Raw genomic sequence first — 24,439 nt, 5'->3', positions numbered from 1 at the left:
CAGTGAGTACCAGGTAGTAATATTCTGCAAAATTGGCGCTGCAACAGCAAAAGAATGATCTCTATATCATAACAGGTGTATTCAATTGGTACCTTAAGGAAATGCATAAATATATCGGAATCTTAGCAGAGGTTTCTCGTAGGCTTGTACAATATTCATGGAATAATGATGTCTTTGGGGGATTTATTGATTTACAACCCTACGTAGAAGAACAATTTTATGCACAATTGTGTTAGTAGCTGCAGGTAAACAGTGCAGGCAATTCATCATGGGCTTAAATTGATTGGCATGTTCCACTAGATGTAATGAGATGACTTATTTCATATGACCATGAAGGAGATATTTTAGCATAATTGGTCTTTATTGTTTTATTTCATATTTTTTAGTATGACTTTACTGATTTTTTTTTTTTGTGGAAAAATTGTGTTCCTTGACTAAACTTTCCTGAAATTTTTAAGTGACACTTGAAAAAACCATCATCAATATCAACCATTTGTTTGTCTCCCCTTGATTATTTCAATGCTCAGACTATCTCAACTGGGAATAGACCAACAGTAAAAGCTGCATGATGTCTACGGCTCATGTATTGTGGTGCAGGACAGCTGTGCTTGGGTTGTACCGGCAGTTACTCCGTGAAGGCAACAAGCTAACATACTCTGACAAAAACTACTACAGGAAATGCATCCAAAAAGAGTTTCGGAAGAATGCAAGAGAGGTTGATGCTTTGGAAAAACAAAGACAGCTTGATGTAAGTTTTACACGTCACTTTATCTTTCATGAAGTTTTAAAAAAAAAAAAACAATTCATATAAATGACAAACCAAGTGTTCGTTTTAACTGAATGCTCTGTAGAACTTTGTTCTACCATACAATATTCAAGGCTTTGCGTTAGCAATGTTGCAGTGGCCCAGAGCCGATAGACTATGGGCCACCCTTGGTTAAGAAATGATATGTTTTGATGGCTGATTGTACCACTAAAAAGAAAAAGAATTGTGAAACCATGTTTTCTATCTTTTACAGTTGTTTCATCTAGAAAAGGGAGAATAACATATGACTCAGTGCTTGATAACTGCATGCATTTCAGCTACAATATGTGTCACAACCAGCAAAACTATTCCCATGGCTAACTTTCATTTATCTAAAATTAGAAGTAGGTATACCCCTAGTATGTTAGATATCATCCTTTTGTGAATATGTGATGTCATGGAAAAATCATGTCTATGTCTCAATTCACTTCAGTAATTAATCATAGAAGTGTTGCAACCATTGCTCATGACAAGAGTACAACAAGTTAACAAGCATAACTGAAATAATCAACTTCCTTTTTTGTTGTTTATCATTATGTCTTACTATGGAACAGAAAGGATTTCACTTCCTTCATAGTAATCTGGGTGGATTGGTTTGAGGTCTCCATACATCTTGCATTGAAGTATTGATCTGCCTGAAACAAGGTAAGAATATCCTGTGCTTTCTGTGAATACAAATGCACCTTTAGGCCTACTGCACAAAGAGGTGACAAAAAGTAATAAGATCATATTACATTTTACTGAACGGACAAGCATGAATATGACAATGATATATTGAGGTTGCCCTTATAGAAACATAAGATGTTTACAGGTGTTTTTTTCAAATATGTTCAGATGTAAAACCTTTGTTTGTATGGCTCCACCATGGAGTATTGCTGGAGGCAATTTGTGTTTGGGTTGTCCGTCCTTAATGAATTTTGTGGATAGCATAATGAATTTCCAAATTGTTTGAGGTATCCTAATGAAAAATGGCACATGTATGCATGAGTAGACAAAGTTGTGCCTATCAACTTTTGGGTGCACATGGTCAAGGTCAAAGGTCTATATTCTTGAAATTTCACTATTTCCCCCATATCTATGCAATGCCTGCAGGTATTTTCTTGAAACTTAGTGTATACAGTTCCCCAATAAAGATTCTTTAGGAAAAGCTTTGGACCTTTTAGTCGAAGGTCAAGTGAAAATGCTAAAGTTAAACCTTTTTTTCTCCATATCTCAGAAATGGCTCGATGTATCTCCATGAAACTTTAATAGTACATACATGCATATACACATGTACTGCTGATAGTGGTTTGGGGAGAATTTTTTGGTCATGGAGTCTAAGGTTGAGGGTTAAAGGGCATGTTATAGTACTAAAATTTTAATATTTGATGCTGAAGTTACACTTTTTCTCCAAACCTGGGAGATTACTCAATGAATGAATTTAATAAAACTAGGTATGCCCTATTATATTCATTACTGCACCATGATTCTGTTGGGAAAGTGTTTGGCCATGGGGTCAATGGTCAAGGGAAAATGTTCAAATGTCACAATTTTCCCATATTTTGAAAATACACTGTAGCTCAAAGAATTGTAATGAAAAAGGAAGAACTTGCCAGTTAGTGATTATTTGAAGAATTGTGAGCCGTGAGATCAAAGGGCAAGGGTCAAAGGTCAAGGGAAAATTATCAAATACTACTTTCTTAACCCTACTGGCTGGGCTTTTTTTGGCTATGCTCAGACCGGGTTTTCGAATTTTGATTTTAAAATTAATTATGCAAATTAAGCTCAAGATCATATCTTAGCCTAATTAAAAGCAGTGAGTCTAATTTTTGATCTGTAAATCTGTTTTAGCATATTCAACAATTGTACATCACAAAAACTTCCAAAACTCATTTCAATTCTTATGTATTTTATTGTTTTCAGAATTTCTTATGTATTTCGTTGTTTTTCAACTTTTGTTTTTTTCATTGGAAATTGTCACTGACCACTTTTCTACCATAATTAGCACAAAATCAATCAATGAAAGTGATTAATTGTAAAAATAATCAGGTTTTAATGACTTTCATGACAGAGCACTGTTTTCCATAGGAAATGTACACAAAATCACAAAATTGTGCCCATTTTGGGACGACATTCTGTTACAAAAATGGGCGTGGCTTCGCAAAAGTATGCGCAGACATTGCAGATTTGGTCTCAAAAGTTGCGCGAGACTTAAACAAACAAAGTCAAGAAGCCTCGCGACGAGGCCTTTTCGTGTTACAGAATTATAGCGCGAAATGTCGAGGGGGCGGATTCCGCCCCCGGCCCTTTAAGGGTTAAACAACTTAGCCATTCATCCAAATTAAACCTAGTTCAAAGATACTCAACACATTTGTGACAAACATTTTAATTTTATGGCCAGTTATGTGAAACTGTCATCTCACATTGTCAAGAAGTACTCAAGACCTATTTTGAGAACCATGAATTATGGCGGAGACATACCAGTCATCATAGTGACATTTCTAGTTTACTAAGTCTATGACATTGCTTTCACTTTGTAAAGCATTTATATCATGCAGTCTTTAAAGGTAGGGAATCCCATTTGCATGCCTTAAATGAAGAGTTGTATAAATACAGTGGTATGTTGAAGAGAGTATCATTTTAGAAACTCCCATAAAGTATTGAAAGTGGAAGGTAACATTTAGTACATTTTTATTGACCGTTAGATTTTGAATTGAATTTTTTTTCGGTATGTTTTCTTCGGGGCTCACTGTAAATTCCAGTACATTACTAGGCTACATTTGCGGACCCATGCACTGCATGTGTGTCCATCATGTATATTTTGTGAAGAAAGTTCATCAAACTTACAAACATTTCTATATACATTCTTGCCACACACTCTATATGTTATTACATCAGCTCTTATACTTTTAGATTTGTGTTTATAGATAAAAAATACAGAAGACTGCAACAAAAAGGGTTAAATGTGGCTGACACACAGAACTACTGAGTAGTTGAGTTTTGTGCATTATTCAAATTGTAGATAACTCAGCACGGTTGACTTCCAAATTTCTCAGCAGTGGCTTAAACAAGTCCCCTGAGGTTCATATTTAATGTTTTGCTGCATTTTGGGAGGTCTGTAAAAGGTATTCCCTACCTTTAAGAGCAGCTTTGAAACATAGATGAGGATTCAGCAAGTGCAGAATAGTGAAACATGAGGTGAGAAATTTAGGAAAATCTAGCAATTGGTTAATAAGTTTTGAAACGTTATTATTTTGGTTTATTCTGTATGCTTCTCTCTCTAAGCATGATTTATTTCACAGCATTAAATTGGTATATCAAGAACGATGAAAGGAATTTCACAAGTCATAGATTTTTCATGAAAAGTACAATATGGAATTCAATGAAAAGTACATTCCTTTGACCTTTTTATGACAGATTGTAATAGAAAATTATTCTCCATGTCTGCTTTGGAGTTGTCTATTAAGTGCTCTTTTACATCAATAGTACTTTCATTTTCTGAAAATCCTTTTAAGTTTATAATTATTTACATAAAGAATTTGTTCCTCTCTAGAGAGGGCCACACATGGAAAGAATCGAAACATAACTTTTGTTTTAAAGTCTGTCTAATTTTTATCAAACTCTCACACAGTGTTTCACTATGTTTTCTGCATTTGCTGACTCTATGTAATTATGAGTTTTAAGAAACCTTCTTGAATAATACAGTGTTTAATAGAGCATACATAATTACCATACAGAACATCACATTTGATCGAAGCTTGTGTAAGATTATTTTGGATCATTCTCTTGCATAGTAATTCTTGTTCAGTTGTTTGATGTGTCACCCATAGAAAATGGCTGTCATCAATATATTCAATTGATGTTAAACATTTTGGGAAAAACTATTCTTGGTGTGTAAATGAAACTGTACCGACACCAAGAGCAAGTTTGTGGAGACTCAGAATTTGTTCATCTTTATCATGTTCATATCAGGTGTGGCTTATGTGGCAGCTGTTCTAGTCAACCATGAATGTTGTGGAAATGACATTCCTCCTGGAGACTGCAGCTTGGTGTGCTGGAGATGAAACAGATGGCATGGGCACCCTGATAGAACTGGACATGCAAGAAGTGACGTGTCAAAGAAATGCCAAAGAGTCAGGGAGGAAGATTCATTTACAAACATGATGTCGAATATCCTGTAGCAGAGATGCCAACTGTTACTTTATTGCTGCATTTTATACTTTTTTGCCCAAATACTGCAGGTTTCATGGAAAATATTGCTTTTCCCAAATTGTACTTCTACACAGGTCTATTTGTAGAAAAGTTGGAAATACTGCTGGTTGTTTTTTTGTTTTTTTTCACCAAAAGCATGCCTTTTCAGCCCTAGGTTGGCATCCCTGCCATCGGGTTGATAAATGCTCACTAGGCATGCAACTGGTTACCAATAGATAGTCAAAACATGATTGCAAGGTTTAACTTTTTATGCTTCCTCACCAAGGGTGCCTGAGACATTGTCTTAGAGTTGTCCGACCATCTGTCTGTCCCAAGCCCCATTATCTCATGATGACCATAACTCTTCAATGGAATTTGTTGGTTTGTACCTGGCCAGGCATACCACATGAGATGCAGATGTGGCTGTTAAACCCATTGAGGACAAGTTCAGAGTATACTCTGGCAGGTGTCTGTAGGAAATGTGTGTTGTAGGAGAATCAGTCCGTCCTCAATGGGTTAATAGGGAGCTTTAGATTTTAGACGCGCGGACGTTCAAAGGAAAAAAACATGTTCTTAGCGTGTGCAGTAGCGCACGTAAAGTCGATCTATTTTTAGCTTGCGTCGCCTGAGTTTTTCACTACACGTACTGACCTATTTTTACGTCCGCACAGTTTGCAACATTTTTTTTTTTTTATATACGTTGCATCCCAGCATAATCTAAAGCTATTTCTCCTCACAATGCAGGGAGAGGAGAACGTCCAGCGCCGAGCGTCGGCTCAAACGTCCGCGCGTCAAAATCTAAAGCTCCCTAATATTGGGCAGAATAGCTCACAGTCAAAGGTCATTGAACTAGACACTTTTAATATGAAAAGTTTACTTTTCCCAAGTTTCAAGCAAAATGATAAATCACATCCTGTGTACAAAGCCATATTTAATATTTCATTGTACCCTATACTGCACTGGCAAATGAGTAAATAGACAACACCTCTATTTACAAAAGTCCCCCCCCCCCCCATAAAAAAAAGAAAGAAACAAATGTTTTATCTTAGGAGCAAGAGGTATCAAGCAAAACATAAAGTAAACGAATCCTGGGTTTCACATGGTAACATGATTTTTCATCAGATTTTTTTTTCTTTTTAAGGAACAATTGCAATGTCATGTGGTCAGGAGATTTGTTCCTCTCAAACAGCATGGTCAAAGATCAATACTGTAAATGCATACATTTTTGCGGTACATAATACAATGTAGTTTTCGTGTATTTCGCGTTACTTCTGGCTAGCGCAAATTCTAAATCCCGCGAAAATATCTTCACAATTTTCTCTGCACATCGTGAATGGGTTGACAGTTACGCAGCGCAAATTCAACAACCCGCGAATATGTTTGAGCCGCTCAACGATGTTGATAACAGTATACATGTACTTTATCTCATGTCATGAAAGACCATACCATGGCAATATAAGGAACAAGTGAGAGACAGGCATCCAAGGTGACTGTGCACATTAGCTTGTCCTACAGCAGAATGTCTCTTTTAACCGAACAGTTCAGATATTGTTGTAAGTTCATCACAGCTAGGCAGTGTGTGAATACACCCACATTAAAGTCCATGAATGATGTCTTGAAGGCCAAGAGTACTGTCCTGTGGAGTTAATACTCTGAGATCTTGTTAGCAAAATACATATATCTAGCTATCCCAATATTTTCCTCTTTATTTCTCAGTTATACCGTTGAGACATCATGGAGATAAAATGAAATTTAGAGTTCTAACGTTTATTGAAATAACAAAAAGTTTGCATCAAATGTATGTAAAACAAACAGAACAACACATTTTCTAACACATTTTCATTGACAAGTCTAGTTTTTCATTAAAATTGATGGTCCAGTGATTCTTTTTTTAAATCGTTTTATAAAATTGTACCAACAGGGGTGTCTCCCAGTCAGGACAATTAGGTGCTGTACTAATAATTCATTGTAAGCATTTTGTAAATATGATTAGAAGTGAAAACTAAGTTAGATCTCAATATGAAACATTTACTCCCTCAATATTCAGCTGTCAATTCTACAGCTTTCATCAGCTCACTGACTAGTCTTAAACTTGATTATATGGCAGTTGATTAGTGGGTCATAGACCTTTGGAAGTTTGAAGTGTCCCCTGTCCTTGTTGTGACATGATTGATAGGCTCTGATATAAATTGTTTCATTGACTCCCCTTTCATGATATTGAGGTTCTTAGTGCATTAGGTCCCCATGCTGTTCAGGAGGTACAGTGTAAATGTGCCTGAAAAATTCAGAGGAGGCAAAGTGGGACATCTGTGTTAAGAAATCTGGTCCTAGATGAGCATTCCCTTTTCGTGATGTACAATCCCAGGCTAACACCTTCAATTAAATTGTCCTTCCTTGACAAGGTATCCTGTAGGCCTACATGGTACAAGTGATGTCCTGAGGTTTGTCCTTCAGTGCTACTAAGCATTGACATTAGTGTCCTAGTTGGGTTGAAGCTAACCCTAAATGCCAAATTTTTGAAATTCCTCCACAGGGAATGAAACTCTTATGACATAAGGGAGTACAATCTGTCCTTTTACTGATGTAGTGCTGTCTTTGTTCATGATCACTTTTCTTTCTTGACATGGCTGATGTTATTTCAAACCCACCGAGGATAGCTGCAGTTTGAGAGAGCCTATTGAGTGTGTAGATTTTCTTCCTCTACTACTTAAGGGTCAGCCATTACTGTCTCTGACCTATGAAACAGTTTCCTAAGTCTTTGGAAAGTCTGTGACATGCTATTCGACCATCATGTGATCAAGGTCAAAGACTGGTCAGTCCACTGATGAAAGCTGTTATAATCGACTGGCAAATTACACAGGTAATTATTTTGTATTGAAATAAAAAGTTAACTTCAAATCATATGAATTACCCATACAAATGAACTGTTCTAATGTGTTGTAGATACATCTGTTGTTTACTTTGTATTTGTATGATTTAGTCATTTTTTCCTATTATTGTACAAAAATATACTTGTATTTTGGTCTAAATTTGCAAATACGTGTACTCTCAAAAGTTGTCTATCCGATGAATTCACCTCCCAGTGTTTACAATGTTTAATAGTCGAGTTGAATAATGAAACAAATGTAGCTGTACAATACACTTGGTAAAGGTGGGGCCTGCATTCACATGTTCAGGGGTCTGGACACCCAAACTCTCTCCGCACACATACACACACATGCAAACATCAGAGATCTGTAAATGCACTATTTGATCTATACGCTAGAAAGACATGCCATCACAGTAGGCCTTACCAATACCACTATACATGGTAGACTACTAGCTCAAAGAAAGTAGCTGTATGCATCTTCGGTGGGGGATACAAATCGGCTGTAGACGGGAATTGGGCAGAACAGTGATCCAGTGTTCAGAACCGCAGTTTTGAAATGGGCATGAAAAAAGATCTTTCCTGGCTCAGCCCATACGTATTCTGATGATACTAATCCATCTGTCTTGCTACCATTGATCATTTCCCTCTAATCTAGGTCTTCATAGTAGTACACTGGGCAACGTACTTGGTCTATGCACATTACTAGTACCACATGTTCGGCATTTTCCTCGCCCCCTTCTTAATTTTCTTTTTCTTTCTTTCCTTTCTTTCTTCCCTCCCTTCATATCTTTCTCTCTTCTCTCCTGTGTAATATATACATACATGCACACTACAATCACTCCATTGCCATTTGTTCATGACGCTTCTATTGTTTTCATGGTCTCATTCTGATCCTTTGTGCAGCGCGCGCCGTCTCAGTGTGAGGTTAACTCCATTATGACGTCAAGTATGTCACTCTCATAAGGGCAGTTGGCATGCATATGTTTTTTGTTGTTGTTTTGTTGTTTTTTTAATTGCTTTGGTTATACTGAAATCACGCACACTAATAGGACATCAATACCATTGTTAATACATGTACATGTATCACTGTGAAGATAACTTAGCATTTTCATCCCTGCATGGAGGGAGGCCCCGAAAATTTGGATTTTTAATAAATACCAATTGGCTTTTAATGCATTCCTCTATCGTGACATTCCTTCTACTGTACTACTACATTGTATTACTGCCAATTCGTGGGTCAAATAAAATGTTTGGAACATATGTGTGTGTAATATATATACATGTATATATATGTTGTGTATATATATATATATATATATATATATATATATATACACATGTACACATATATGTATAACAAGAGAGAGAAAGAGAGAGAGAGAGGAAATATCACCCATTGATGGGAAGTAACAAAATCAAGACTTGATAAATTCCACCAATGCGAGTGTGAAGGCTGGATTCTTAACTAGTTTCTCTTTTTATTTCAAAATCAATTTGAAAATACACATTTTATCTGCTTGTTTAAAGTTTTAAAGATACTTCTGTCCAATGAGGATTACACCCATGTAAAGAACATTGCACACCATGGTAGCCATTTGCTTTATTACAATGACATATACACTGTATGTTAGTACTGAGATTTGTTTTCCCTCTGAGGGCACCAATGAATAACAGAACAATTCATCATTTGATTCGAACTGGGAAAATTGTGTCAATTGCTTTGCATACTTTGTAAATCCACAGACACTTTCACTTCTAAAACTAACAATGGAACACATGGTAACAGGAATCCTTAATCATCAGCCATGTGGTTCAACTTTATACAATGTTGACTTCTCCAGCGAATGAACATGTTGCACACAGACATGCTTGAAGAATTTTTATGATTGTGTCATCAAATGCGTGTGTGTGTATGTGCGTGTCTCCTACTCTTAGACATGGACTCCTTGGTCGGCAGTTTCTGACTGTTCATCAATCTGCAGTCAAATTGGGGGGGGGGGGGGTTTAAACGCAAAAATTAATTGTATCTTCAATACCATCAACAATCATGATCATCTACAATTTTAATTGTAATTGTTACTAGGGAGTGCATTTGTGGCTGGAGTGATACCTGTACTAAAAAGTACACATTGTATGTGCATCAATTCCTGTGTCCCAAGCAGACAATGTATCCAATACATGTATAATTTATCAAACACATCTCAATAGATCTGGAGTAAAATCAACTTTTCTTTGGGCTATCTATTTTTAATATACAGTACAGTAATTTTAATGTCATTGGTGATTGTGACAAGGTCTCGATAGCCAGTGCATGTGAAGAACTGAAATGGAAACACAGGGAAATTTCACACACACACACACAAACACACACAAATCTTAGCAAAGCTAAGCTTTAACTGTCACAACGGATCCAAATTCTCAGAATGAATTAATGTTTCACCAGTTTTCATATTGCAACAGACATGCTTACAGCTTGTGAATACAAGTGTACATTAAACTACTGATGAGATTCATAGCCGAATTTTCTGTTATTTTGAAAGGTGACGTTCATGTCAGTGAATGTCAGACTTTCTCCGGTCCTGTGTATGTCAACCTCACACAAGGTTTACTGCAGATCAAACTGGGCAGACAATGCTTGTCATTTGCATTCATCACTACATGTAGATAAGTATGTCCATAGTTTCCTTGAAATACACATGTATTACCATATTTCATGGGATATGGATAAACACATAAGTGTTTGACTGCAAGATAACACACTGTTTGCCAGAAAGTGATGTATGGGATGTAACTGCAAATTAATGAAGACTCAGAGTCATAGGAGATTCTTATGATTGCAATGGACGTGGGCAAAAATCATTTCATCCAATAGCCAAGTAAAACTTGTGTATATGAGACATGTACAAACAGGATTTGTGACTCAGACAGTATTGCTATATAGCAGGAAATCATGAGGTGAGAAAATGAAACCTGTACTTACAAGACAGCTCAATTTTCTTAGTCCTAAAAGGTCATCCTCAATAAAGTTGTCTACAATGCAAGTGTACTTGTACTGGAAAGCATTGTGCTGCAGCAATCCTCTACATCAGACTCACGTAAGTATCCTGGTTTCCACTTCCACAGTTACATGTAAGGTAATGCCTTACATATCAGACTTAACTGTACTTTTTCAACCATTGATTACATGTGGAAGACAGACAAGTTTGTTAAACTGAAGCCATGCTTGTGAAAGTACTCGAAAAGAAACTCTTTTTTACAAATACAGGTACTTGACATAATTCCATTAACTGTTTGTAAGTGCAGTCAAGTTTATCATGTCTTTATTTTCATGAATTTTGAGAATTGACCTATTGGTGAAATTAGTAACTCACTAAAAACAATAACGACGAAAAAAAAAAATAGAATAAAATGCCTTGCGTAACATAAATGCCCTGTACCAAGTATCCAAGGTGGGAAATCGCCGACTTTTTCTAAAGGTGGTAATACAGTGTACACATGCACTTCATTCTCATTCCATTAATGTGATTTTCAGTCGCAAATGCAACCACTCGCAGATAAATGTCTCACAAGTCCCAAGTCACAAAATACTGTATCACACTAATATTCCATATGGCGTATACTATATATATAGCCCCTAGCAGGGAAATACACTCTTTTTGTGACAGTGTGGTGCAATGAATTAGAATACCATGCACACAATTAGAAATGATACATTCTTGAAGTTAATAATTGACAGCTGGCATATGAAGAAACTTCACTCCATGACAATGCGGAGCTCTTTCTTGTTCTTTTTTTTTCACTGGGAGCTCATTATTCACGGGTGACATCACTTTGAACAGTTATGTCTTCAGTCACATTGTCCAATTCCCGTATAACTCTGTGCTCATGTTCAAAGTCATAAATGTACTTGCTTGGGTTATAGTTGCTCAACTGGGGAATACCAAAATATGAGGAGTCTCTGGAGAGCATTTGTACACAGTTCATCTGATCAGACAGCTTGAATGGCACATCCTCCATCATTAAAGCAGCATAGCTCTGGTGACGTTGATGAGAACAGTCTGTGCTTTCCGTAACACATGGGCTGCTGAGTGTCTCTGTCTGATGGATCATCGCTGACCAATGCCCACTTTGATTGGCCAGCAAACTGGGATCATAGCTGGCTCTTTGTTGGACCTGTCATCCAGAAGTAAAGAAGTGCACTTTCAAAGATGCAGCTGCAGTTAACATTGCAATGTGAATACACTTGTATATACACTTCCCTCTGCAACACTAAGCTTACCTGTGTATCAGCACTCATTGTGTCAGTATATGATTTTGTTACATCTTGTCTGAAATTAAATTCATTGCCATATGACTCATACTGTATTTGTATTACATGAAGTGCGTAATTCTTGGGTTACGGACAATGACATCCTACTGAATAGTGAGACAAAATAAAAATGATAACTCTGACATCCAGTTCAAAAAGTCATTAAAAAATGTCATTGTATGATTGGTGTACAATTGTAGCATGTTCTCCCAATATCTTGTTAAGATAATATACAGGTCAACATCAGAGGGTACAACTGGCCTGTAACTTTGTTCAATCACATTTGTTACAAGGGAATGAGGAATGCTACAAGTTGGACCAATGCACCTTGGACATTACCCGTTACTTCTTTGCTGTGAACACTCTCTTGTATGACAAGGGAGTTACATATGTATGCTGAGAGCACACTCTTCAACACAGTGCAGCGAAGCCCCTACGAGTGTATATGAAAGCGAGTGTTGGATTTGACCAACCATTGGTTTCATATTTGTTTGGTAGTAAAATGGGTGTGCCATTGGCAGCAAAGTTAGAACAGATGTCCTTTTTCCATTCTTTGTGTCATTTAGTAAAATTAGACATGATGAGTCTCATGAAGTCGGTTGATTAATATGTCTACTTCAAATTTACTTCAAAACTACAAGGTATGCACCAGTGATGACACACCTTAATACAGACCCTTAGTCGATAACTATCAGTTTCCAGTACAAATAGACACACACACACACACACACACACAAACACACGCGCACAATGATATTCCTACTCACTTGGGTATGGTAAGGAGGAGGACTGCCCTGCCAGCTTTCACTCCTTCTCACCATGTGTGGTGGGAGGACTGTGTTTCGCTCATTCTCTGTCTCCCCAACCAGCAGGAACCCGTCTTCTTCTTGATCAGCTGCTCCAGCCCACTCTGGACACGGTGTATTGCCAGTTACATCAGGGGACAGCTGGTTTGGAGACCGTAGCTTGCCAAGAAATGAGTTAAGTAGCTTTGACATTGTGGACAGTTTGTAGACAGCTAAACCTTTCAAGACTTTTCCCCGATGACTCCTCATGAAGCCGTCTTCATTGTCACAGTTCTATGTTCAGATGCTACACTGTATTTCACAGATAAGAAAGAAAAAGACCTTTTCCTGAAATTGTCAAGAGAATTCTGAGGATATAAACACATAATGACATTAACTAGGAAACTTGTGAAGCTTTATGGACATAATGAAGCGAATTGCCGCAGTCCTTTCATTTTCGTGTTGCATTGCAAAAAAGCGTGGAGACTCCTTATAAGGGGTGCCCCGGGGGTTACTTAAAAGGGGGACGGGGTTACTTATAAGGGGGACGGGTTACTTATAAGGAGGGGCCCCCCTTGTGAGTGGGTTTCCCGAACTGACATACCGTCTACTACGCTGCGTTGCATGCTTCTTTTTTTGTTGTCAATTTCCATCTCCACCCACCTGTCCACTTACATGTAGTTGTACAGATATACGTTACCCACCATTCTCCGTCTCTCGTCGTTCTCTGCTCGTCTTTTGCCAGTTCCTCCGGCCTCATGGACATGGCCCACACAGCACAGTGACTACCAATGGGTTAGTTTACTCAGTAATCGGGCACAGAGAAGTGTTGCGCGATCGCGATCCGCGAACCGTCATTTCTCTCAGCTATGTCTATGTTTCGTCGATTTTCTTCTCGAACCTATGGCTATGTCTCGGGCACTTTTTAAGCTTTTCACAGTTTGATGCTCCTCTAAGTCCTCTAAATCTATCTACTCATCTCATGCATAGTGATTGTGCAATTCCCAAGAGCCAGCTCCGCACGCTCTCCTCAAGCTCTGTGTGCTAGCATGCTGTGTGGAATTCTAAAAATAGAATGCGTGACGCCTAAACCTTACTTGATATCACGTGATCTGTCACCTGATAACATGCCGATTCCGTTGCCTTTTTGCGTTGGGGATTTTCTTCTCGCTTTTTTCTAGCCCCGTAATTTTACCAGCAATTCTTTGGTGGCAAAACGCAGATGCGTGTCTGCCGGATGTGGATTCCACTGCTACAGAAGCGCTTTCACATAGGCGGCAGTCTGGAAGCCCACGACAACTGTTAGTGTTACTGTTAGCTGCATTCCTTGTACTGGCGGCGGACTGCCAAAAGGAGACACAGCACAGCACAGCAGCACTCAGCATCCAGACCTGTAGTGGCCATGTGGCTGGGCTGAGCCTGAGTCGGGATCGAGCAGGATCGATCTTATTGGAGGACGTTTTTTAGGTAAGAATTCTGGTAATCATGTACAAATGCACACCATGCACACCTACCATTTCCTTCCTTAATTTGTCAATGAAAACTTCTTGTGGCTATCAGAAATGTCAAGATGGACCATATCTGACGGTTTCATGAACTTTCATAGTCAATTACAGAAGAAAAGTAGCTAATTTTGACTCAAAAGTACGCCGATCGACGGCTGTGTCAGTGTAGCATGATGGATGATCGATTATGTGGAAGAGTGATATAACGATGATAATCGATCGTTGTAGTCTGTGATACAGCCGCCTGTTTGGTGTTTAACCACAATAATTACGTCGGCTCGACAGTAAAATGTGGAAGAAAGAAAGTGATCTTGATGCGTCTGTTTTTTTATCGTTTTAGTTAATTTTTTCCTGCGTGTGACTGTATGTCTGTCAAGATTGTTTGCTGACTAGATGATGGACGGATAATATGTTTACAAAACAGTAAAAGATATATGAAAAAATGGGAATTATCCATCATGAATATTGCACAATAAAATGGATTTTTACTACAAAACAAAATCAAATACTGGGGTTGCAGTTTTTGTATACATACCGGTAATTAAAAAAATGAAATGGAAAAATAAATACTATCATGAAAACAATTACTTTCTACTATCCCTAAGATGAATTTATCAATTAAAAACATATTACCATTTTAATTTCAATATTATGTTTCTTTTAAGGTAAAATGAGCACTTTGAGAAGTCCACAATGTTAATACATGATTGTAAAACATACACTTTTTGTAATACTATTCTATTTAATTTATCAAATTAGGCCTATAAATTATGTAGATTACTAGAAACAAATCCCCTTTGAATTCAACTTCCTTCTCATCTTATTTTCTTTCTCTTTGACTGTGCTGAAGTTAGAAGCCTGAAATAATTTAGACCCCCCAGGCCCTGGCTGGCCTAAAAACTAAGTTACTGTAAATTTAAAAGTAGATTCTAATATTAATAATTAGATCTATCATCTAGGCCTAGTCTAGTTGGTTTTATTTCAAATCAAAAGAAGCATAACACTAACAGTAAGTCCGCAGACTAAAAGTGTCATGCGTACAGAATAAAAGTACATGCATGATTACACTAACTAATGTTAAGTATTTACAGAATTCAGAACATTCACAGTTAAGGAAAATATCAAAAAGTTAAAAAACCTAGTATTAAATTATTCAGTCATACCAATATCATATTCCTTACAGTCCTATGATTACGCATTACATTTACACAAGATTAAAACTCGATACACATGTGGTGATATTGCTGTAAACATACATAGATACCTATACTTATACAGACATTCAACAACAGACAATCTAGTCTACATGTACTATAATAGCTAGAGCAGAATAAATTTCCACATGCAGCATAACGAATAAAAAAACAAACCATTAAATCAGCGGATGTATATAGTACCATATAATGGAAAAAAACGAAAATACAACAGTTCATATCCTTCAAAAAACAAACAGACATTCTACTAAACTGATATCAAATCACCTTTCAGCACTATACAGCGTGTCCCAGAAAAAACGAAACCGAGTTTCATTGCAATTCTTTGCGATCATAATCACATATTTACTTTATGAGTTGTACATGGATTGAAAGATACACTTCTCCTCTTTCATTCGATGCACAACACGTTCATAATTCATGCATGACTGAGTTAGAACAATAGACAGTGGTTCTAACGTTACTAAAATTTCATTTGCACGAGCAAATGACAACTTTGAATGAATTTTTCAGACTTTTCCAGCAATCTTTTGCAAAAGATAGAATCATAGCTTTGATATCCATTCTTTTTCCTTTCATATGATATCCCATTCGTAAAAAAAATGATCAACACCTGCTCGAGAAAACTTGAATTGAAAACATCCTTACATTTTACCCAGATAGATCCTAGATAGATAGTAAAAAAGGAGCAGTTAGCTTTCCCGACTCCTGCCCGACTTGGCAGATAACAATGGCCTTCATGCTTCAATGAATTTCCACAAACATGAAGGGAGGGGGTAAAAGGGAATGTTACGGACGATTCGGTTGTGAATAGGGTCCTAAATTAGCGCGTGATCATGAGCTTGCGTGACCATGCAGCTAACTACAGAGCAAAGGGTGTTCATCAGCGGAATGTTTGGGAAGGTAGGGTGGGAGTAACGGAGCGAAAAAAAACACCTTCCGAGCTCCCCCCCCCCAAAAAAAAAAACAACAACAACAACAACATTTTGCTCTGCAGTTGCACCTTTGAAATGTTAGAAGCGCAAGTTCAGTGATAAATAAAGTGATGTACCCTCTCTTTCTGCTTCGCCACCCCCTTCAAAAACTTCCAAACCCTGTCAGTGATGAAGGACTAACCACGCGTGAGGGAAATGTAGGGAGGAATGAACAACTGTTTGTTCAGTTATAATAAGTTTGAGGTATAAAATCATCAAAATGTGTATCATTGTTGTAATGTTATTGTTGATTACCCGTAGCCATTGGACTGTGTGCAGCCTGAGAATACTCGCGATATTAGTCTTCAATTATTATAAATACTAGGTGTTTCAAAAAACATTTCCCACTTTTGATTATTAACAGTGCAAAAACTATTCATTTGATAAAACTGTCATTGATATGAGTAATAGCTGAATAGTGTACAATTTTGTTGAAAGCAATTTGGATGCAAAAGCATGAATTGGTTTCGTGAAATCTAAGATTGATTTTGAAGTAAAGTTTCAGATTTTGGTCAAATTTTAGTCCTCTGTGCAAAAATGAACTTTGCACAGGAACCAATGATGTGTATGTGAGTGTGTGCTGACAATGGCCAGGAACAATGGACATGCCTGAACCACCTGTTCACGAGGCGTCAGTCTCGCGCTCCCTGGCACATGAATGCTTAATCAATAATTCATGTGGATTGCCCTGGGCACTGCTAGTCTGAATTCATGCACGGTAAAGGGTAAAACATATGCACATCGAAAAAGTAAGCACATGTTTCCATGTGCTTGCAAACACCACATTTCATTCCAGTTGACAATCATTTTCAAATTTTCTTTAAATATCACTGAATCTGGGATATAAATAAGCATAAATGATCTATTAGAGTTCTTCATTTTAATAGTTATTACAACTGTCTACTAATCTGACAAATTTGTCGCTTTTTCGATAAAAAGAGATCATTTTTGGTAAAGAGTTCAGCAGCATTTTCCACTGGGGCAATTTGTTTCACAGTAGATTTATTTAAGGCTCCATATACCCAAGTGTATGCTCTATATTGATTTTCTTTGCTTCCTGTCACCATGTTTACGACAGAACAGAAGATTTTCATTGTAATTTCGTTTTTCAGAAGTAGGGAGAGCACTGTCGCCACTCAACGACAGTATCGGCACGCGTTTGACTTTACACAGATATTGCCATAGGCTGAATAAAGACTAGTTGTGATAGTGGAATTTCTCATGAATAGATAATGAAGCATTCAAACCCTGGCCATTGTTCAGGACCATTGTCAGGGTGTTAACCACACACTCCCACACACACCCATTGACCCCTGTGCAAAGTGAACGTTTTGTACAGAGGGTTGAAAACAGAGCAAAATCTGAAACCTAACTGTGAAATTAATTATGGATTTCATGAAACTGATTTATGCTTTCATATTCAAACTACCTCAGACAAAATTGTACACTATTCAGCTATAACTCATATCAATGACAATGTTATTTGAGATATAGTTTAGGAATTATTAAGAATCAAAAGTGGGAAATGTTTTTTGAAACACCTAGTAATTATGTCTCATATTCTAAATAAATGAGAACAAAGGGCTGTCCGTCTCATACAGCATTCTCTGTAACCCCCCCGAACATTCACTGTAGCACTGCGGTTGTTTTGTGTGATTTCAATAGTGCAGATGAGCCCATTGTCTAATGCTAAGACGGGAGAGCTGAATGCTTGTTTTGTCGCTTATTCATAGAATTGGTAAAAATAAAGCATGCTTTCATACAGATTTTTCTCAAGCATGCGTTATTCATATTTGACACGTAAGGTCTCATATGAAAGAAGAAAATATGAATATTTTGGTTATGAACTTTGTTTTTCAAAAGCGTAATGTTATAAGTCTGAAAAATTCACTTAAAGTCACCATTTGCACGTGCAAATGAAAATTTGATAACACCACTTTTCATTGTTCTAACTCAGTCATGCATGAACAATGAACATTAAGTTGTACATCAAATGAAAGAAGAAGAGTTTATCTTTCCATTGATGTATATCTCATAGAGAAAATGTATGATTTCGATAGTAAAAAGTTGCATGGAAACCCGGTTTCGTTTTTTTCTGGGACACGCTGTATATCATTAGTATCATATTACTATTGCACTGCACTTCAGAAAAAAAATATATCACATGGTGGTAGTATGCAATTGGACATACCATGTAAATAAACTGTACACATACCTGGTACACGCACAACAGTGAGAAACAGGAAATACAGTCAAACTCGGATACCCTACCCCGACGTCGGATAAGCCGAATATCACTTACCTCGGGGGCAAAATGAAAGTCCCGATTGTTCCTATGGAGTTTCCGTGTATTAAAATTCGCGTAGCTCGAAAAAGATAACTCGAAGTTCGGTTACCTCGAAGGGAAATCTAATGTCCCGATCTTAATTAACTTATTGTTTTTCCCAGCATGTTGCTCGAATCGAAATTGCAAACATCACTCAGCATCTCCGATTAAGTGCGCGTGGACAACGAAGACAGCGAAGACATGTCACAAATGTTGTCACACTCGATTGTAAATATTCTGATACCAGAACAATCGCACGCCCAATTAAGAAATACCCACCCGATACACAGCTGACAAGAAAAATCCCCAACACCTACCAACACACATACATGGTAGGCACATAACACCCGTGCCAATGGAGTGCTTACGATAGCACTACGCGCTGCCCCATCATCTGCTTTTCTTTAACCACTGTGTTCTGATTTTTTATCGAGATAGTCATACCGTGCGCGTAGATTTCTCAACCGTCGGGGCGCACCTGCTTACATTGACAGTTTATATAGATCTTTGCCATTAATCACGCTCCACTGTCAAAACATCAATCTCCTGGCGTAGTGCCTTTTTTTAAACTATTTTTTTTTTTTGCCTTTCACAAAGTTTGTTTCATTTATTCTTCCCCGAGAACGCAAGCACTGAAACTTTTTTTTTTTCCAGCAATGCGATTATGAAAATCTGGAAGTATAGGCCGATCACAATGAAGAACAGAATACACAGGGCTCCGCACAAACTTTTATCGGGCCACCAATATCATTGATTTTTATTTTCTGGTGGTCGAAAGTAAAATCTGGTGACACACACACAAAAAAATCAGGAAAAACATTAGAAAAACTAAATCGGTCCTACTAAATGTAGAAAAATTAATATTAAGCATTATTGAAGTGATACAGATGCCCATGTCTAAAACAAATGAATAGAAAATTCAATCATCTTATTCTGGGTTTTAAGATTAGACAAATAGGCATAGAGATTATTATAAAAGTTGATGCCTATATATTCAGGAGGTCAAAACTTACATTTGAAATGAGAAAATGGGAGCATTTGCTGACATTTGTTAGCATCCGACATTTGTTCTAGCATTGTAAAAAGCCAAAAGTTACCGTTATTCATTTTTAAATGTAAAAGCAAGCATTCATTTTAGAATCTTACGGAGCTGAATGCTATCCTAATCCATTTCCAAACGTGAAAGCAAACATCCGCTATTTGTTTTCGCATCTAACTGAGCGGATTAATACCATTAATCATTTCCAAATGTTAAAAGCAACAATCTGTTATTCATTTTTGCATCATACGGAGTAGAATATTACCGTTATTCATTTCAAACATCCGACATTTATTTCATTATCGAACGGAGCCAAATGTTACTGCTGCCCACTTCCGAAAGTGAAATGAATCATCTGACAATTATTTTATCATCGCACGGAGCCGAATGTTAGTGTTTTTCATTTTTGAACATCAAGGCAGACATCAGACATTTTGGACCATCAAACGTATTGCTGAATGTTACTGATATTTATTTCGAAATGTACCATAGCAAATATCCAATATTTTTTTATAATCGTATGGGGCAGAATGTTACTGCTATTCACTTCCAAACATGCCAAACGTAAAAGCAGTCATTCGACATGTATTTTAGCATCTTCCGGAGCTGAATGTTATTGACATGTACTTTCGAACGTAAAAGCACACATCCGGCATTTATTTTATCAGCGTACGGAGTTGAATTATTGTTATTCATTTCAGAACATCAAAGCAAACATTCAACATTTATTTTAGCATCGTCCGGAGCTAAATGTTATTGCAATTTTACTTTCGAACGTAAAAACAAACATCCAGCATTTATTTTATCATCGTAAGGAGTTGAATATTATTGTTACTCTTTTCCGAACGTCAAAGCAAACATCAAACATTAATTTTACCATTAAACGCAGCTGAATGTTACTGTTATTCATCTCGAAATTTAAAGGCAAACATCAGACAGTTATTTTAGCATCGTATGGACATGATGGAGCAGAATATTACTGCTATTCACTTCCGAACATAAAAACGATCATCTGATATCTATTTTAGCATCTTCCGGAGCCAATGCTATTGTTATTTCCTTTCGAAAGTATAAGGAAACATCCGACATTTATTTAACCATCGTACGGAGTTGAATGTTATTGTTTTTCATTTCCGAACGTCATAGCAAAAATTCGACATTTTATTTCAGCGTCTTCCGGAGCCGAATGTTATCCTTATTTATTTCCGAACGCAAAATCAAATATCTGACATTAGTTTTAGCACCATACAGAGCTGAGTCTTATTGTACTCATTTCCAAAAGTATGAGCAAACATCCAACATTTATTTTAGTATCATACCGAGTCGAATATTACCGTCATTCATTTCCACAATTAAACGCAAACCTCTGACATTTATTTTAGCATCTTACGGGGCCGATTGTTACCGCTGTTCATTTTCAAAAGTATAAAGGCAAACATCTGACCTTTTTTTTTTTTTTGGTGGCGCGATCGGGCCACCAAAATCTTTATTTCTGAAATTTTCATTTCATTTCCGATTTTCACTCAATTCATTCATATAAAAGTTGATTCAATTCCAATTGACAAGCATGCAAACAATCAGTAGGCACTATAACAGACACCATGTTGAACATCGATAAACGTCGAACATCGATAAACATCGGATAAGTCGAAGAAAATTCGACGTACGCGTACCTCGAAATTCGCGTACGTCGAACCATTTTCTTCAGTCCCGACAAATTCGAGGTATCCGAGGTTGACTGTACATGTGTGTATATCATATATAAAATATATCAAAAATGAAATTACAACGAATCCAGAAAAAAACAAATCAATGTAACATACCCCTTTTACTTAAATATTATCTTCATCAACATAACCATACACAGACATACACTCATACCTATATAAACAGATGATCATGTACATACATCATGTAAACAGCGTAAAGATAGAAATGCCGGTTTCAATCTATTTGTACATTATATCCTTATTACTAACAGATATAATTTCAACAATATATGATATTAAAATCAGATTTCATTCAAATATAAAAATTGCAATTCAAATTTTCAAAAATTAATTCTACGTAACTATTTATTTCTTGGTTTAACAAATTACAAAATGCAGTGGGCACTATGAGGCTTTATTTGTTCAACTTGCCAATGAGTAATGTTATTGCAAAATGTTCAAAAGTTTCACAATTACCAGAGAACTTGATTGCCCAACTCTATAAGAAATATAAATCATGAGATTCCAAATGCAAATACATGATGAAATAACAAATTTTTCAAAAATTTCATAATTGTTGAAATACTTACTTAATTGCACGCATCTTATTCTTATCAATTCACATATGAAAGATACATAATAAAATTTGTTACTGTTCTAATTATAGTTGAGTGATGTATACAAGTATACAATTACAGAGAATTCAAGAGGTTCACAATTGCTGGGATGCTTGATTTTGCGTACCTTTTTGTTCTGATTTTTTGGCAGTGTTAATTTGTGTTAATTAACCAAACAATGTATAAGTACATGTGCACAGCAGACCGCAGCATGGTGGAAAGTGCTCTCATTTATTGTACTCGTATGGATGCCGAACGATGGCATGAATACGTAATGAGATACAATTACAATACCCCACCATTTCACAGCTCATTATCGCAATACGCCTGTTAAAAACCAAGCAAAACTCATTTCATCTGAAAGTACAAGAACTTTTCTTTCTCATGGATACAAAATCAGTTCTCATTTAAGGATGAAAATCAATGTACATTGTAATTATGACACAAAATCTGTTGTGACAAAACAAAATAGAGTAATGTGTTCAGGGCTGCAAAAAACTATGATTTTTGCAGCGACTTTGCATTTTTATGAGCTTAAATGAATCTCTAGCATATATTCTGCTGAGATATAACAAGCTTTGGTTAGTTGATGTCTCACACGGGTCAGGTCCACGGAAAGAAGTCAGAGAGTGCAAAACATCTTCAGTCGCAGACTGATGGGAGCACGCTGATTGGCTGGCAAAGTTCAACAAACTTCCTTCCCTCACAGCACACCAGACATGAAACAAACATGAAATGAATGCGCGATGACAGAACAGTGCGCCAGTAAAAACCATACGATTTCCCACCATATGTACGTGTACAAAACATTCAAGCAACTTCCTGTACACTTTGTGATTCTGTCGTTCTTTGAACCTATTAAAATCCCTTTAAAACCTTGTGACTTTAACTTTTTATTACATTTGCTATTAGCTTGGCTTTTCGTCAAGCCTAAATCACGAACAGAAGTAAAATTCATTTTTTTGCACGGGTCAGGTCCATGGAAAGAAGAAAATCAATCAAATCCAGGACAACAAAAAGTCTGAAAATTGCTCAAACTTCATTGCTTACTAGGAGACCTAAAAAACATCAAAGATATGAAATTTATGTATCAAACAAAAGAGCATTTCTCAAACATCAAATCACACCAGTATCCTTCCATGTCCTGTACGCATGATCTGTTTGACCTCACAATTTGTTGGTCCCTTCCTCTTTCCTCGCAAAATCTCGCGAGTTCTCGTTGAAGTGAACAGCAAGATATGTGAAACGAGAAGTACGATAAATGTGAAGCATACTGCTCATTACCGTTCGTGCTGCGGTCTGACTGACATAATACAGTTGTATATGTTCAGATTCTGCGTGAGCCATTGTCATTCCATTTGTCATCCCCCCCTCCCCCCAGCTTATCTGTACTCTGTTCCAGATGAGATTACTGTATACGCTATAATTTTCGCGTACATAAATTTTCGCGAATTGCCGCTGTCACACATTTTCGCGAGTGGTTAAATTCGCGATTGGGGGACCAGAGAAAATATGAAGTGGCAAAGAAAGTGTGAATTTTCAACTTACTAGCAAATAAGAATGATACTAGTTATACACTGCATGAAAAAGACTTGCCAAACTCTGCGAACTAGTAAGTTAGAATTCAACAGTTTTGAAGTGGTTAAGTCCATCGCGCTAGATTTCTGATGAGTGGTCCCCTTGCGATAATGGATTGGCTCTCTACAGTATTCGTAAGTAGACGTGGACGTGCGTAAACAAGCTTAGCCAGTATGGTCTGTTCGGTAAGCCGTGACATGGTATACTAGTACTGAAATGTTCGTATCATCAAGGCGAGGGATTCATTTTGGAAGGTAATATTTTCGCGTGTTGTTAATTTCGCGAATAGCTCCCGACTCGCGAAATTCGCGAAAATAAAACCCCCGCGAAATATATAGCGTATACAGTATACACTGCATGCACTGTATGCGTTGCACACACTACATTCATGGTAAGGGTACACACACACTGCATTTATAGTGTAATACAGGCACACTCCCATTACATAACATAACATGAGTCTTCTCAGAAAGGGTGTAAGGCACAGGAAGAAAATTAGGTAATATCTGTTTTTAAAACACAGAAATGTACACCATCAC

At 37.0% G+C, this 24,439-nt stretch overlaps 1 protein-coding gene and 1 long non-coding RNA gene across 2 annotated transcripts in view; both read left to right on the top strand.

Annotated features, from left to right (window-relative positions):
• The first annotated feature begins 544 nt into the window (after window positions 1-544).
• LOC139738499 (uncharacterized) lies at window positions 545-6,343 on the top strand. The gene is made up of 3 exons (XR_011711451.1): window positions 545-748; window positions 1,360-1,450; window positions 4,757-6,343. It is a non-coding gene; the product is annotated as an uncharacterized lncRNA (long non-coding RNA).
• An 8,035-nt stretch (window positions 6,344-14,378) lies between these two features.
• Window positions 14,379-24,439, top strand: part of LOC139738492 (lysosomal membrane ascorbate-dependent ferrireductase CYB561A3-like) — a 38,355-nt gene continuing 28,294 nt past the window's right edge. The window contains exon 1 of the mRNA XM_071649118.1: window positions 14,379-14,405. The gene's annotated coding sequence lies outside the window, so the exon portion shown is untranslated. The remainder of the gene's footprint in view (window positions 14,406-24,439) is intronic.

This window comes from Diadema antillarum, unplaced genomic scaffold (genome assembly GCF_040938485.1).
Source record: "Diadema antillarum isolate AM-2024a unplaced genomic scaffold, OU_Dant_1.0 seq00000746_RagTag, whole genome shotgun sequence".
Lineage (NCBI taxonomy): Eukaryota > Metazoa > Echinodermata > Echinoidea > Diadematoida > Diadematidae > Diadema > Diadema antillarum.
The sequence above is the reverse complement of the archived record's forward strand: the minus strand, read 5'-3'. Positions and strand labels throughout refer to the sequence as shown.